Here is a 14,381-nt window from a genome sequence, read left to right as displayed (position 1 = left end):
AGATATAAGGTGTTTAATAATGTTTAAGTAGAGGGTATTTCTATCATTTGTATCATTTCCACTTAATAATAGGACTAGGGGTCGAACTTGACCCCTAATCAGACTGTTTTGGCATCTTCTTCACTCAACTCTTCTCTCCTCTTATTCTCTCTTCTCAATCTCTCTTACTTCCTCTAGATTAACAATTTTTCGTGGTATCAAAGTACTAATCCTGATTGGGAGCTCTTATTCTTCATTCTTCTTCTTGTACTGAAGTAAGCGACTTCTCTAATAGAGAGATCTCAGGAAGTTTGTGTTTCTTGGTGACAAAAATTTGATTTTTTTTCTTATTTTCTACCATAACCTTCTAGGTTAATGGCCTTTATTACTATTGAGTAGTCTGTGTAATTGATTACTATAAAAAAATCCTTTGTATTTTGAATCTCATCTTTTCACTCTTCGATTTAAACAATTTATACAAAAATAGAGTACATAGATTACAATATTCTTTCCTGTAATCTCTTGGAGGATAAATCAGAGGAAATCCTCCTCTGATTTCCCTCGGACAATAAATCAGGGGAAATCCTCTGATTTATCGGGATACAACTCTTGCTAACAATCCCCCTCAAGTTAGTGCATATAGATCTTTGATGCCCAACTTGCCAAGTGAGTTGTAGAAGTTTTTGCCGCATACCACTTTTTTAAGTATGTCTGCTAATTGATCTTCAAATTTAATAAAAAGAAATTGAATTATCTTGGCCTCAAGGTTTTCCTTGATGAAGTGTCGATCTACTTCCACATGTTTAGTCTGATCATGTTGATCCAGATTATGCGAAATAGCAATAGCCCCCTTGTTATCATAGAATAAATTCATCTCATGGCTTGGGGCAAAGTCGGTTTCGGTTAATAGTCTCTTAAGCCAGAGAAACTCACGAAGACCCTTAGCCATCCCATGAAACTTGACTTCATCACTTGATAATGCTACCACCTTTTGCATCTTACTTCTCCGTGTAACTAGGTTCCCTCCAACAAACATAAAATAGCTTGAGGTGTCTATTTGAAATATTCCTGCCCAATCAACATTTGTATAACCTTCAACCCTTAGGTGGTTGTTTCTTGAGAACATAAGTCCTTTCATAGGAGAAGACTTTAGGTACCAAAGAATTTGATTCACAACATTCATATGATTTTGACTTGGACAATGCATGAATTGGCTTACTACATTTATTGCATAGGCGATCTCAGGTCATGTATGGGAGAGATAGGTTTTCCAACCAACTTCTGGTACCTTCCTTTATCTATTGGCACTTGGTTTGGGTATTCTCCAAGCTTATGATTTTGTATTATTGGTGTATTTGTAGGCTTACACTCAAGTAGTCCAATTTCAAACAATAAATCTAGGATATATTTTCGTTGGGAAAGGAATATACCTTGCTTAGATCTAGCAACTTCAATTCCCAGAAAATATTTGAGTCCTCCCAAAATTTTCATCTCAAGTTATGTTGCCAGTTGCTCTTAAAGTCTTACTATTTCTTCTGGTTCATCTCCTATAATGATCATATCGTCTACATAAACTATCAAAGTTGTTACCTTACCCTGTTGATGCTTTAAGAATAACATATGATTTGAATTACTTTGTTGAAACCATATTTCCTCATTGCCATGCTCAATCGCCCAAACCAAGCTCTAGGAGATTGCTTCAAGCCATACAATGTTCATTGTAGCTTGCACACTACTCTTGTTTTTGAATTTGCCATATATCCCGGAGGAACATCCATATAGATTTATTCTTTAAGATCTCCATGGAGAAAAGTATTTTTAACATCAAGCTGGTGTAATGGCTAATCAAGGTTAACTTCAAGAGATAAAAATACCCTTATAATACTTAATTTGGCCACTGGTGAGAATGTCTCTTGATGCTCTACGTCATATATTTGCGTGTATCTTTTTGCTACTAGCCTTGCCTTGTACTGTTCAATGGATCCATCAAATTTGTACTTGATTGTTATGCACGCAATAACATTATTATTTTAGTGTTTTCTTTAATTTACTTTATTTTATTTCAGTTTTAGGTCATAGGGGTATTTTTGAAATATTTTATTGTAAACCCTAACCGGGTGAACCCTATTTAAGGAGTAAGACTAATGAGAAATAGAAGCATTGAAGTATTAAGAATTAGGTTAAATCTAGCGTAGAGAGGCTAAGAGTTCTCCTCAATGAGCTCTAGGGTTTTCAAGCTTCCCTTTAGCTTGATCTTCGTTTTCGTCTTTCCCATTTCTTCCTACTACCCCTATGGTAATGTTTGGAAGACCCGTAACCCATGGCAGATTGCAGATCCTCCCAAAGAATCCACGTGTCAGATCCGAGACCGTATCAACTGGTATCAGAGCAGGAACACAATGAATTATGGAACACAAGCTCGCATGGAGAAGGTATACAATTCTGCGGACAAACTTTGCAAAGAATTTGGAGAAGCACGAGCATTATATGAAATTTTCATGGAATGCTGGACAAGAGAGCCACGCGCTGCCGCAAAACAGGTCACACGACCTGAATTCGCCGAGCACGACAGCTGCACAGAAGACACAGAAGCTCTCTCGGATGAACAGAAGACTGTCTCGAGAAAGCTCTCCAAAAATCCAAAATCCGACGGCAGATACACCGGAATTTCAAAAACGGCAAAGGCTCACCCTTTCCCAATGGAAGCCGTGCGTATCTCCACACCGAAGCTGCAGCGGGGAGGGGATTTCCTAACAGAGGAAATCCCGAAATCGTCGGCACCGGAGGAAATTATGTCTTCCAAAAATCTGAAATCGGAGGGGAATAGAAAATTCCGTCGGCGCCGTAGGCGAAATTTCCGACGGAATTTCCGCTGGGCTCTGTTCCGGGGGGCTGAGAAACAGAGGTTCTCTGTCTCGGCAATGCTCCCACCGGCGAAGCCTCAACGGGCTTCTCGTCGCCACCGGCGAAGCAGGATAGTTCGTCGGCGCCGTAAGAAACTTTTCCGCAAGGGATCTCGGTTCCGGGAGGCTGAGGAACGACGATTCACAAGTTTTTGAGACCCCTCTATCTCGGAAACTATCCAGGTGGCGAAGCCCCAACGGGCTGCGATTCGCCACCGAAAAATCATGCTATTCCGTCGGTGCCGGGAGAGAAGAAGGAGACGCTCGTCGCCGGACTTCGTCGGTGCCATGAGGAATGGAACTGCCGACCGCAGAGTTCGGGAGTGGCCGAAGGAAGAAGACGACTCCCGATTAAATTTTCCTAACTTAGGAAAATTTAATCGGCCCGGTCCGCCGAGTCGCAAGCCGGACCGGGTTCCTGAACCGGGTCAACCCAGGTTAACTCGGACCGCCCCCCCCCCCCCCAAAAAAAAAAAAAAAAAAAAAAGTGGGCAAACAGAGGGGGCGTCATAGCTTTCGCGGATGCTACTTCAGCACCGGTGAAGACGTCGACATACAGACACTACTTCCGAGCTTGAGGACAAGCTCGTTTTCCAAGGGGGGTGTAATGTTATGCACGCAATAACATTATTATTTTAGTGTTTTCTTTAATTTACTTTATTTTATTTCAGTTTTAGGTCATAGGGGTATTTTTGGAATATTTTATTTATAGGGGTATTTTTGGAATATTTTATTTATAGGGGTATTTTTAGAATATTTTATTGTAAACCCTAACCGGGTGAACCCTATTTAAGGGGTAAGACTAATGAGAAATAGAAGCATTGAAGTATTAAGAATTAGGTTAAATCTAGCATAGAGAGGCTAAGAGTTCTCCTCAACGAGCTCTAGGGTTTTCAAGCTTCCCTTTGGCTTGATCTTCGTTTTCGTCTTTCCCATGTCTTCCTACTACCCCCACATCCTCCCAAAGAATCCACGTGTCAGATCCGGGACCGTATCATTGATGGAGAATACCCATTTACCCCCAACTATTTTTTGACTTTCAGGTAACGGAACAAGACTCCATGTCTCATTTTTCATTAATGCCTCCATTTCTTCCTTCATAGCTTGAAACCCACCTAGGGTCTTTCAGAGCTTCATCAACACTTGTGGGAATATGGTGTGAGGAGAGTTTACTTAAAAAGTTCTTGAGGGGTTCAGATAATTCTTCTGTAGATACATAATTGGCAATTAGATATCTTGATCAATGTTCCTTCACTTCAGGAGAATATCTATTCGATGGTTTGCCCCGATTATGTTTTTCAGGTAATTCATAGCCATTGACAAGAATATCTGCATCATTAGAATTTTGAGGTGTGACAGGAGTACTTACCTCACTGATATTCTCAGGAGATGGGTCACTAGATACTGAGGAGAGGAGGGATATTACTGCTTCAACTTTCAGGGATGTTAGCTTTGGATTAGGTCCTGCTACTTCAACTTTTGGAGATGTTGTTGTATTAGTGTCCGTGAACCACTCAAATGTCAACTAATTCAGTTCTTCTTCTCGTGTCTCCCCTTGAAGAGAATAATTGGACGCGACAGGAGAGTAAAAAAAATCAAATTCCAAGAACGTGACATCCATAGTCACATATGTGTTTCGAGTAGTTGGATCGTAGCATCGGTACCCTTTTTGATGGACCACATATCCCAAAAAAAGACATCGAATAGCACAAGGATCCAGTTCCGTGTGCTGGGTTTTTTGGAGATTAACAAACACAATGCAATAAAAAATTCAAGGTGAAAGCATCAACACCGTAGGTAATGAAACATAGGTTAACAAAACCTGTAGTGGAATCTTGAACTCAAGCACTTTGAAGGGCATGAGGTTAATAAGATGGACTGTCATAGTAACAACATCAGTCCAATGGTGGCTAGGCACATGAGTTCCAAGTAAAAGAGCTTAAGCCGTTTCAAGGATATTACTATTTTTTACTCTGCAATACCATTTTGCTGAGGAGTTTGGGGCATGAGGTTTCATGAAGTAGTCCATGATTTTTTAAATAATCACAATTTTTTATTCACATATTATCCACCATTATTAGATCAAAGAATTTGAACCCTAGTGGAGAACTGAGTTTGAATCATTTTATGAAAAGATTGAAATGTATGGAAGACCTCATCCATATGTTTCAACAAATAAACCCAAATCATTCTAGTGCAATCATCAACAAATATCACAAACCAATGAAAACCAAACAAGGTATATTTAGGGTAAGGACCCCATACATCAAAGTGAATCAAAGCAAAAAGGGACCTCACTTTTATTGAAACTTAAAGGAAATGGACTCGATGATTATTAGCTAGAATACAAGTTTAATAGTTAAGTCTAGAAAATAAGGAAACATATGTTTCAGATAACCAAACGAAGGATGACCTAACTAATGATGCCATAGCCAAATCTATTCCACTTTGATCACTTGGGTGGCGCATGTGATATGCTTGACCCATACAGAAATATTCCATGTAATAAAGCTCCCCTCTCTTACTACCATGTCCAATGATTTCCTTAGTGAGAATATCTTGAATAAGCACATCACAATTCAGATTTTTGGTAACTTGACTTATGGATAATAACTTGTGAGAGAGAGCATGCACAAGTAAAATATTAGATAAAGGTAGGGATGGTGACAACATCACCGTTCGCGCCCCTGTTACCGAAGAAATAACTCCATTAGCATTGGTAATGCTAGTTCATCGGGGAGGAGAGATCTGACAAAAATCATTCTCATCAAATGTCATATGGTCCGTTGCTCCCGAATAATTGCTACAGTCAACCGCTTTATTAGATCCAAGGAAAACATTACCTAGACTGAAATTTGAACTGTTGGTAGGAATAAGGGAAAGATTTGGCTCTACTGCATCCACTGCAACCTTGCCCATGCCTTCATTATTCCCTCCTGTATCCCCGTGCTTTCTAGCCTGAAGTTTGTGCCACCAATCAGGATACCCGTGTAGCTTGAAGTAGGTCTCACGGTTATGCTTCACATTCCCACAATGAGAGCATCTAGTTCTATCATGTTTTGGAGTTGGAACCAGATTTGCCACCATGCAGAGAGATAGACCTAGAGTGTGCTTGAGGGTGTGAACCAAGTTTGACACTTTTAGGTGCCAGAACCGCTCTTGGAGAATCATTGGAGTTACAAGTTGTCATCACTGCTTGACTAAAAAACTCTCAACAGATGTGAACATAGGATTGCTCCATGGTTGGAAAAAGTTGTATCTGGAGAACATCACTCTGGATATAATCTAGGTGATCATCGAGACCATCCAAAAACACATATACCCGCTGTTCTTGAACCAAAGTATTATAACGTTGTATATCGGATTTGATCGGTGGAAGTCTATTTTACGCTAGAGGCCCTGGAGATTATTGAAGATTTTTTCAAGAGAGCCACTAGACTGTTTGATATGTGTCATGTTAGGAATTAGACACCCTAATTCCAAACTAATGAGAGTAATAATAGTAAATGCGGAAGAAGAAAAAATAAGCACGAAAAGCATAACAAGATTTATATAGGTTCGCCTCAAGGTGAGACTACGTCCTGTCTTCCACTGCTGCAGTAATTCACTATAAAGATGAAATACTTTACAAGAGAAAGTGCACACTTACAAGTGTTTCTCTCTAACCTCTCAGGCTACAACTCGAGATACTCCTTGGATTAAGATGATTAAAACCCTAATAGAGGTACCCCTCAATTATAAAGAGAAAATTAGGGCAACTATGATACAAGAGTAAAATTCCTGAACTGCCCTTAATGAAATAACAATTAATATATCGTGGACCTGGCGAGGGCTCCGCGCTCTACACCCCCCTTCCAACCCCCACGGTGACCTGACCGTGCAGGTCGATCCACGACCAATTCAGTGTAGGGCGTTAATTAGGCTCCACAACTTAACATGTCACACATCTCAGCAGATCATACACCCGAGAGGTGTCACTGCCATCAAAATATGTAGTAGCAATGGCATCCCAAACTATCTTAGTTGTTAAAAATCGAATGAAGTTGCTGATGAAGGAAGAATCCATAGAATTAATCAACCATCCTTTGACAATAGCATTGTCTGTGCGCCATTGTCGAAACGTAGGATCCATCTGAGGAGCTTGAGGGAAATCTCCATTCAAATACCCTAGTTTGTCTTTGCTTGAGATATACATCTCGAAAACTTGGGACCAAAGTACATAGTTGGTGCCATCCAACTTAGTTCCAATTGGTGCAACAATATCGGTTGTCTAGGTCGGGGTTGAGGTTTTGCTCAAAGCTTCAGTCATTCTCGTGGTTAACTCGACCAGAGTAGAAGAGGGTGGAGATTCACTAAAATAGAAGTTTGTATTGGCCATGGATGAAGACACGAGTCTGGTCCGAGTCGGGTCCAAGTCTGGGTTGCTGGGTTGATTCGGCTTGGAGTTCGGTTCGGTCCGGGTCACACAAACAGTAGGTTGAGAAAATTAAGTTTCTGCGCCTACCTTCGTCTTCCCCTTAAAGGTGATTTTTAGAACAGTTCGGGACAAGCTCCGAACAAGAGCGAGGGCTACCGTCGGGATGGGAGGATCATTATCGGAATGATGTTCCATACGTCAGCAGGCTACCAAGTACGGTTGTGGTGGGGGAGAATGTATCTAGCGACAGGCGACGGGCGACGAGCCAAGGTAGTTTTTTTTTTATGTTGGGACCACTGGTGCGGGTGGCCAAATGGTCGAGCGATGGCTCAGCTATAGTCATCGATGACTTTCAGAAATTCTTCAGGAGTTTTGATGGCGGTGATAGACTACAGATGAGAGGGTGAAAGAAGGAGAATCGAGAGGGAAGGGATCCGTTTCTTCAGTGATGGGAGATAGTGTTAGGAATTAGACACCCTAATTCAAAACTAACGAGAACAATAATAATAATCAGAGAAAAATAAAACACAAAAATACAACACAAGATTTATACAGGTTCATCTCAAGGTGAGACTACGTCCTGTATTCTGTTGCTGCAATAATTCACTATGAAGATAAAATAGTTTACACAGAGAAATCACACACACTTATAGGTGTTTTTCTCTAACCTCTCCCAAGTTGAAACTCAAGGTCCTTCTCCATGATGATAAAACCCTAATAGTAGTGCCCCCAAATATAAAGAAAAACTTAGGGCAACTGCAATGCAAGAGTAAAATCCCCAAACTTCCTTTAATGAAACAATAGTCAATATATCGTAGACCTTTCGGGGGCTCCCCATCCCCCTTCCAAACCCCACAGAGACCTTACTATGAAGGTCGATCCATGTACCAACTCGGCGTAAGGCGTTGATTAGGCTCCACAACTTAACAAGTAAGGTTTGGGACACTCTGATACCATGTAAAAAAATTCTTCGAATATTGAATCTCATCTTTACACAATCTATACAAAAAATAGAGTACATATATTTTAGGATTCTTTCATGTAATCTCTCAAAGGATAAATCAGAGGAAATCCTCTGATTTCCCTCAGAGTATAAATCAGAGGAAATGCTCTAATTTATCGGGATACAAATCTTGCTAACAATTACTGCCCTAGAAGGGGTTTTTTAACTTGGATTTGATCCATATATCTTGTGAATAATCCCAAACCTGTACTGTTCTACTTGCATAACTTTTGAATGCTAATGTCTGACATAAACTGATAATTCTTGGCTTGATTTGAGTTATATTTGACTGGAATTGCACCGTGAAGTGGTTATTGGCCAGCACACAATGTACTTTTCCTTCACCCTAATCCATTGGAAGTGGGACTGTAATGTGCACCAAAATTGTTCCTAGAAGGGCTAATTGTTGAAGTGTATAATTTCTAAAGTGCTTAGGAGTTTGCTGAAGTCTATACTCCCTCAAGGGAATTAATGAATATTGAGGGCAAAGAATCAATTTTGATTACCACTGAGATATAATATGGACAAAATTATCTAGGTTGTGTTGAAGTTTACGCTTGAGGATAGCCTAGCTAAGTCATGATTTGACTGATGAATAGTGTTGATTCCATATTAATGAATTAGATTATGAATTGCAAGACTTCCAAGGAGATATGGATGTCTCTTGAGTCATTGTATGCATATGAGAGCAACCTGTCTCGTGTCTGTGAACTGCATGCAAAACGTTTCAGCCTCAAAAGAGGTGATAAGCCAGTTATAGAGTACTATAATGAGTTTTTAGGGCTATGACAAGAGATAAATGTGTGTCACCCTTTGACTATTGATGAACGGGAACTGAGAAAATATCAAGGTCAAGTACTTATGGTGAGATTTCTCGATGGCCTAGGGCCTGAGTTCAATGTAGTGAGGACACAAGTGCTTGCTTCAAATGATGTCTCTTTTCACTGCATTTAATTAATCATGCATGTTAAAAATGTTGCAGTCTCCAGGGGAGGTAAAGGTGTTAAATCTTCATATGTGTTTGCCTTTAATACAATGAACTATTTAGAGTATTCTAGAGGAAGAAGTACTAGTGGTAGAGGAGTCAAAGAGATGGCACAGGCAGAGGCTGAGGAAGGAATGGTGGTGAAACAAAAAGAAAATGTAGTCATTGTGTTTGAACCAATCACTTCTCATATAAATGCTAGTTTAAATTTTGGAAGCCCCCATGGGAAAATTCTATTGTTCATGATTGTGTTGAAAACCCTACTATAGTGCCAAGAACTATTGTACTTGGGGCACCTAATGAGATGCATCGGCTTGTTCATCGTATGGCTTAGTAAGCTACTACCATTAGGATCAACATCCATAGCTTAGACTTCTACTCCCACAACCACCTTGGCTGATTCAGGTACGTCTGCCTTCCAAGCGTGACCTGCATCTACCTGGGTCCTATATTTAGAGACCAATACACACATGCCATGTATGACTTCTTTGTTTTCATATTTAAATAATCCTCATCCATTAATCATGTCACCGTAGCTGATGAATCATTAGTTGTAGTTCAAGGAGTTGGTACATTAGTTCCATCCTCTTTCTTGTCTCCATAGTTAGTTCTATTTGTTTCTATATTTCCTATGAACTTATTATTTTTCAGTCAACTTACTAGGTCTATGAATTGTTCTCTCACTTTTTATCCATCTCATTGTGTCTTTCAAGATCTCAGGACAAGGAAGACGATGGGTTTCGCTCGTGAGAAGGATGGATTATACTATCTGGAGAGTGACTTGCAAGTTACAACCATTGCATACTACATAATCACCCCTACATTGACACCATCCATTAGGTCATCCTTCTCCAGCCAAACTGAGTCAACTGTTTCTGAAATGTTCTTTCTAGTATTTCTTTTTGGTGTGAGTGCTATTAGCTGCCCAAGAATCATAGGACACCATTTCCTTTAAGTGAGTCCAAGAGAAGTCGAGTGTTTGATATTGTTCACTCAGATGTGTGGGGCCCATGTCTAGTTACTAGTACTTTTTCTTTCATTTATTGAAGACTCTAGTAGATGTACTTGGTTTTATCTCTTATGGGAGAGATCTGATTGTTTTGATGTATTCCAAAAATTTTATGCTGAAATAAAGAATTAGTTTGATGTTTCCATTCATATTGTTGGAAGATAAGCTCAAGCCCACACGACCAAGGAAGACCCACATATCTAAGATTATTATAATATGGGCCACATGACCAATCAAGGCCTACAAGATGGGCCCAAGACCATAAGAAGCAGGACCCACAATGATTACCATCAGCTAGCATCCTTATCACATCAGCTGGAAGATCAAGGACTCACAAAAGTATCTTTTTCTTAGGGTCACGACCAAGAAGAGTTTTAGTTTGAGTTATGTTTGTCTTTTATCTATATTTAGTTATTTAATTATGTTAGGACTTAACTTTAAGTGTTAGATTTTGGGTGTAATTAGGACAAGGGTAGTTTTATTGTAATTGGATTCTACTACATTCCTCTATTATAAATAGAGGTTCATGTACTCTGATTACAACAAGTTATTGATGTCAATGAAGTATTTCACTTTTCCATAAATTCAACATGGTATTAGAGCAGGTTCTATGAGTTGACTTGGTCAACCCACAGAGGTAATGTTATCCTTTTCTCTAAACCCTAAACCCTAAGTCCAGGTTCGTAGTTATTTTTTTCAGTCCCTACACCCGTAGTTTGCTTTGAGTTTTTCACCTCTATAAGTAGTTTTTTATATTTCAGATTATATATTAACGGAAGTATATTTGAGTCTACTTTCCAAAGAAAACCTATTTGTTCCAATCGAAGTTATCTACAGAGAGATATTGACATTTGAATGAGTAAAGGTCAGATTGCAAAAAGGTTCGAGCAGCAATAGCAGTCTTCAGATTCCAAGGTATTTTTTGCTATCAAGAACTAGACTTTATATGGAGAAATATATATCAAAAGAAATATCTGTAAGTCTATTATTTTACCTATTCAACCAAATTTTTATCTGAGTTATCTATAAAGAGAAATTGATATTTGAAGCAGCAAAGGTTAGATTGAAAAAGAGGTTTGAGCGGCAGCAAAAAGCTTCAAATTCCAAGCCATTTTATGCTACCAAGAAAGAGACTTTATATGGAGAATTATATATCAAAAGAAAGATACGTAAGTCTATTTTCTTACATATTCAACCAATCCTCGATATAATTTTTTTTATAAGGAGATATTGATCTTGGAAGAGTCAATGGTCATTCTGGAAAAACCGGAGAAACAGTACTTAGTTTGGCCAGATGACAGAGACCGAAACCTATCAGATTATTTATCTTTTGATAATTATATTTTATGGAGAGATTTTTTACTTGGATGAAAGGTATTTAATTCCTATTTCAGACGAAGAAAATTTCATGTCAATCTGATCTATATTTAAAGATATATTCACATTGGAAGAATCAAAGGTCATGCTGGTATTCTGTTACCTTGAAAATCCGAATTTAAGCTGATTATTTTACGTCACTGTTTGAGTTGATATATCAGAAAAATATCTCACTTCTCCGTGGTTTGAGGGCTTATTTATACATCTCTGTTATTTGGGCTTATTGCTACATCTATGATATTTGGTTCAAGTTGGGATCACTGCCATTACCTCCCAGCTTGAGGGGGAGAAGTAGAAGAAGTACAAGAAAGAGGTATTTTATTTCATATGTTGTGAATAAGTTTATGTGACCAAAATATTCAAGAAAAAGGGAGCACAAAAGATGAAGCTTGTGCATCTAAGAAGAAAATTTTATATTGGATTATTTCATGGGTTCTTTTACAAAGTTTATTATTTGGTTCGTGTTATATGTGTTGGAAAATGGTCGTGTTATGTTTAGCTGCAGCTATTATGTCTCTTTGGGGATATTATTATTGAAGAAGAGGTGGCCTCATGTCATCCTTTATTTTACCCCGTGAAAAAGATCAAAAATTATTTGTAGTTGGGAGTCCATGACGGAGGAACTTCATCCCCGTCAAAAAGATCAAAATTACGCCCCCCTGTAATGGCTTTTATGTCTCCTACCATTTGAGAGTCGCAATGGCTTTTATGTCTCCTACCATTTGAGAGTCGCTGTCCTGTGGAGGGACACAATGGTGGACACTTCAGGGCAATACCAATAGACACACTACCGATAGAAGACAGAGTGTGCCCTACATCTAGCATTAGAATTGGAGTATGAAGCAATGACTTACCGACTAGGAGTGATTTTTACTCTCACTTATATAATGCTCCAGGGCATCAATGAAGGACGCAACAGCGTGAGGGGGAGTATTGGAAGATGTGCCATTTTATAAAAAAAATATTTTATACATCATTTGCAGCAAGCTGGGAGTTCATGTTGTTTTCTTACCCACAACTTGAGGGGGAGTATTGGAAGATAAGCTCAAGCCCACGTGACCAAGGAAGGCCCACATATCTAAGATTATTATAAGATGGGCCACACGACCAAGGAAGGTCTACAAGATGGGCCCAAGCCCATAAGAAGTAGGACCCACAATGATTCCCATGAGCTGGCATCTTTATCACATCAGTTGGAAGATCAAGAAGGACTCACAAAAGTATCTTTATCTTAGGGTCACGACCAAGAAGAGTTTTAGTTTGAGTTATGTTTGTCTTTTATCTATATTGAGTTATTTAATTATGTTAGGACTTAACTTTAAGTGTTAGGTTTTTTATTGTAATTGAGACAAGGGTAGTTTTATTGTCATTGGACTTTACTACCTTCTTCTATAATAAATAGAGGTTCATGTACTCTGATTACAACAAGTTAGTGATGTCAATGAAGTGTTTCACTTTTCCATAAATTCAACACATATGCTTCTTACTAACAAAGGTTTGAAATTCATGAATAATAAATTTGATTTATTCTATCAGAGTAGAGGATTATCCATCAAGCACATTTGTGTTTTATCCACAATAGAATGGAGTTGTTGAGCATAAAAATTGCCACTTTTTAGAGGTAGTTCGTATAATGCTCTTGCATATGAGAGTACCTGATCTTATTGGGGTGATGCAATTCTTACTACATGCTTTCTCATTAATAGGATACATTCATCTATTTTTTTATTGTAAGATACCAATTCACGTATTAATGCCATCTACGAAGTTGTTTTCACTTTCTCCTTGAGTTTTTGGTTGTAAAAAGTTTTCTCACATTTTTGGTTCTACTAGAGACAAGTTATCACCACGAACATGTAAGTGTATTGTCTTTGGGTATTGACATACATAGAAAGGATACAAATATTTTTGTGTCAACTGCAAAGACATTTGTATCCGTAAATATGACATTTTTTTAACATACCCCATTTTTTACCTTGTATTTGTTCCTCTTCTAGTGCTATTCTTGACAAACCATTGCAGGTAAACAAGAGGCAATGGATGACTCCAACACCGACTTCTTCTCTCACACTGAACCATGAACCACCATCATCTTGTGATCCTAAAGTAAGTGATCTTCACCTTCCTTTTCAGAATGGTGTTCGTTAATGAACTCGATATCTCTACCAAAATTTGTGTTTTTTTATTCTTTATTTGATATATACAAAAAAATTATCTTGTCGCATTTTTCTTACACTAATCCTTCTTCTGTGTAGGATACTCCTTTATTTCCTCTTTGGAAGCAAGCTATGGATGTTGAGAAAGAAGCCCTATTGGATAGAGGTATTTGACAGTTATGTGAGTTACCCCCTAGTGCTACAGTTGTTGGGTGTCGATGGGTTTGCATAGTGAAATATAATGTGGATGACACTTTTGAATGTTAAAAAGCTTGGCTCATAGCCTAGGGACACACACAGACGTATGATATTGATGTCTTTGAATTTTATTTTTTATGTGGCTAGATTATCATGTGTAAGAATTTTGATCTCTATAATGATTAATTAAGTGTGAAAATTAAGTCGACTGGACATTAAGAATGCTTTCCTGTATGATGATCTCGATGAGAAAGTGTATATGAAGCAACCTCCTGGATATGTTGCTTAGGGGGAGAATGACAAGGTATGTAGACTCAAGAAAACTATATATGGTTTCAAACAATGCCCTCGAGT

This window comes from Aristolochia californica, unplaced genomic scaffold, assembly GCF_029961685.1.
Source record: "Aristolochia californica isolate CCGP_79_NKW_82.1479 unplaced genomic scaffold, dmAriCali1.0.hap1 SCAF_3, whole genome shotgun sequence".
NCBI classification, from domain to species: Eukaryota; Viridiplantae; Streptophyta; class Magnoliopsida; order Piperales; family Aristolochiaceae; genus Aristolochia; species Aristolochia californica.
This window is presented reverse-complemented; position numbering follows the sequence as displayed.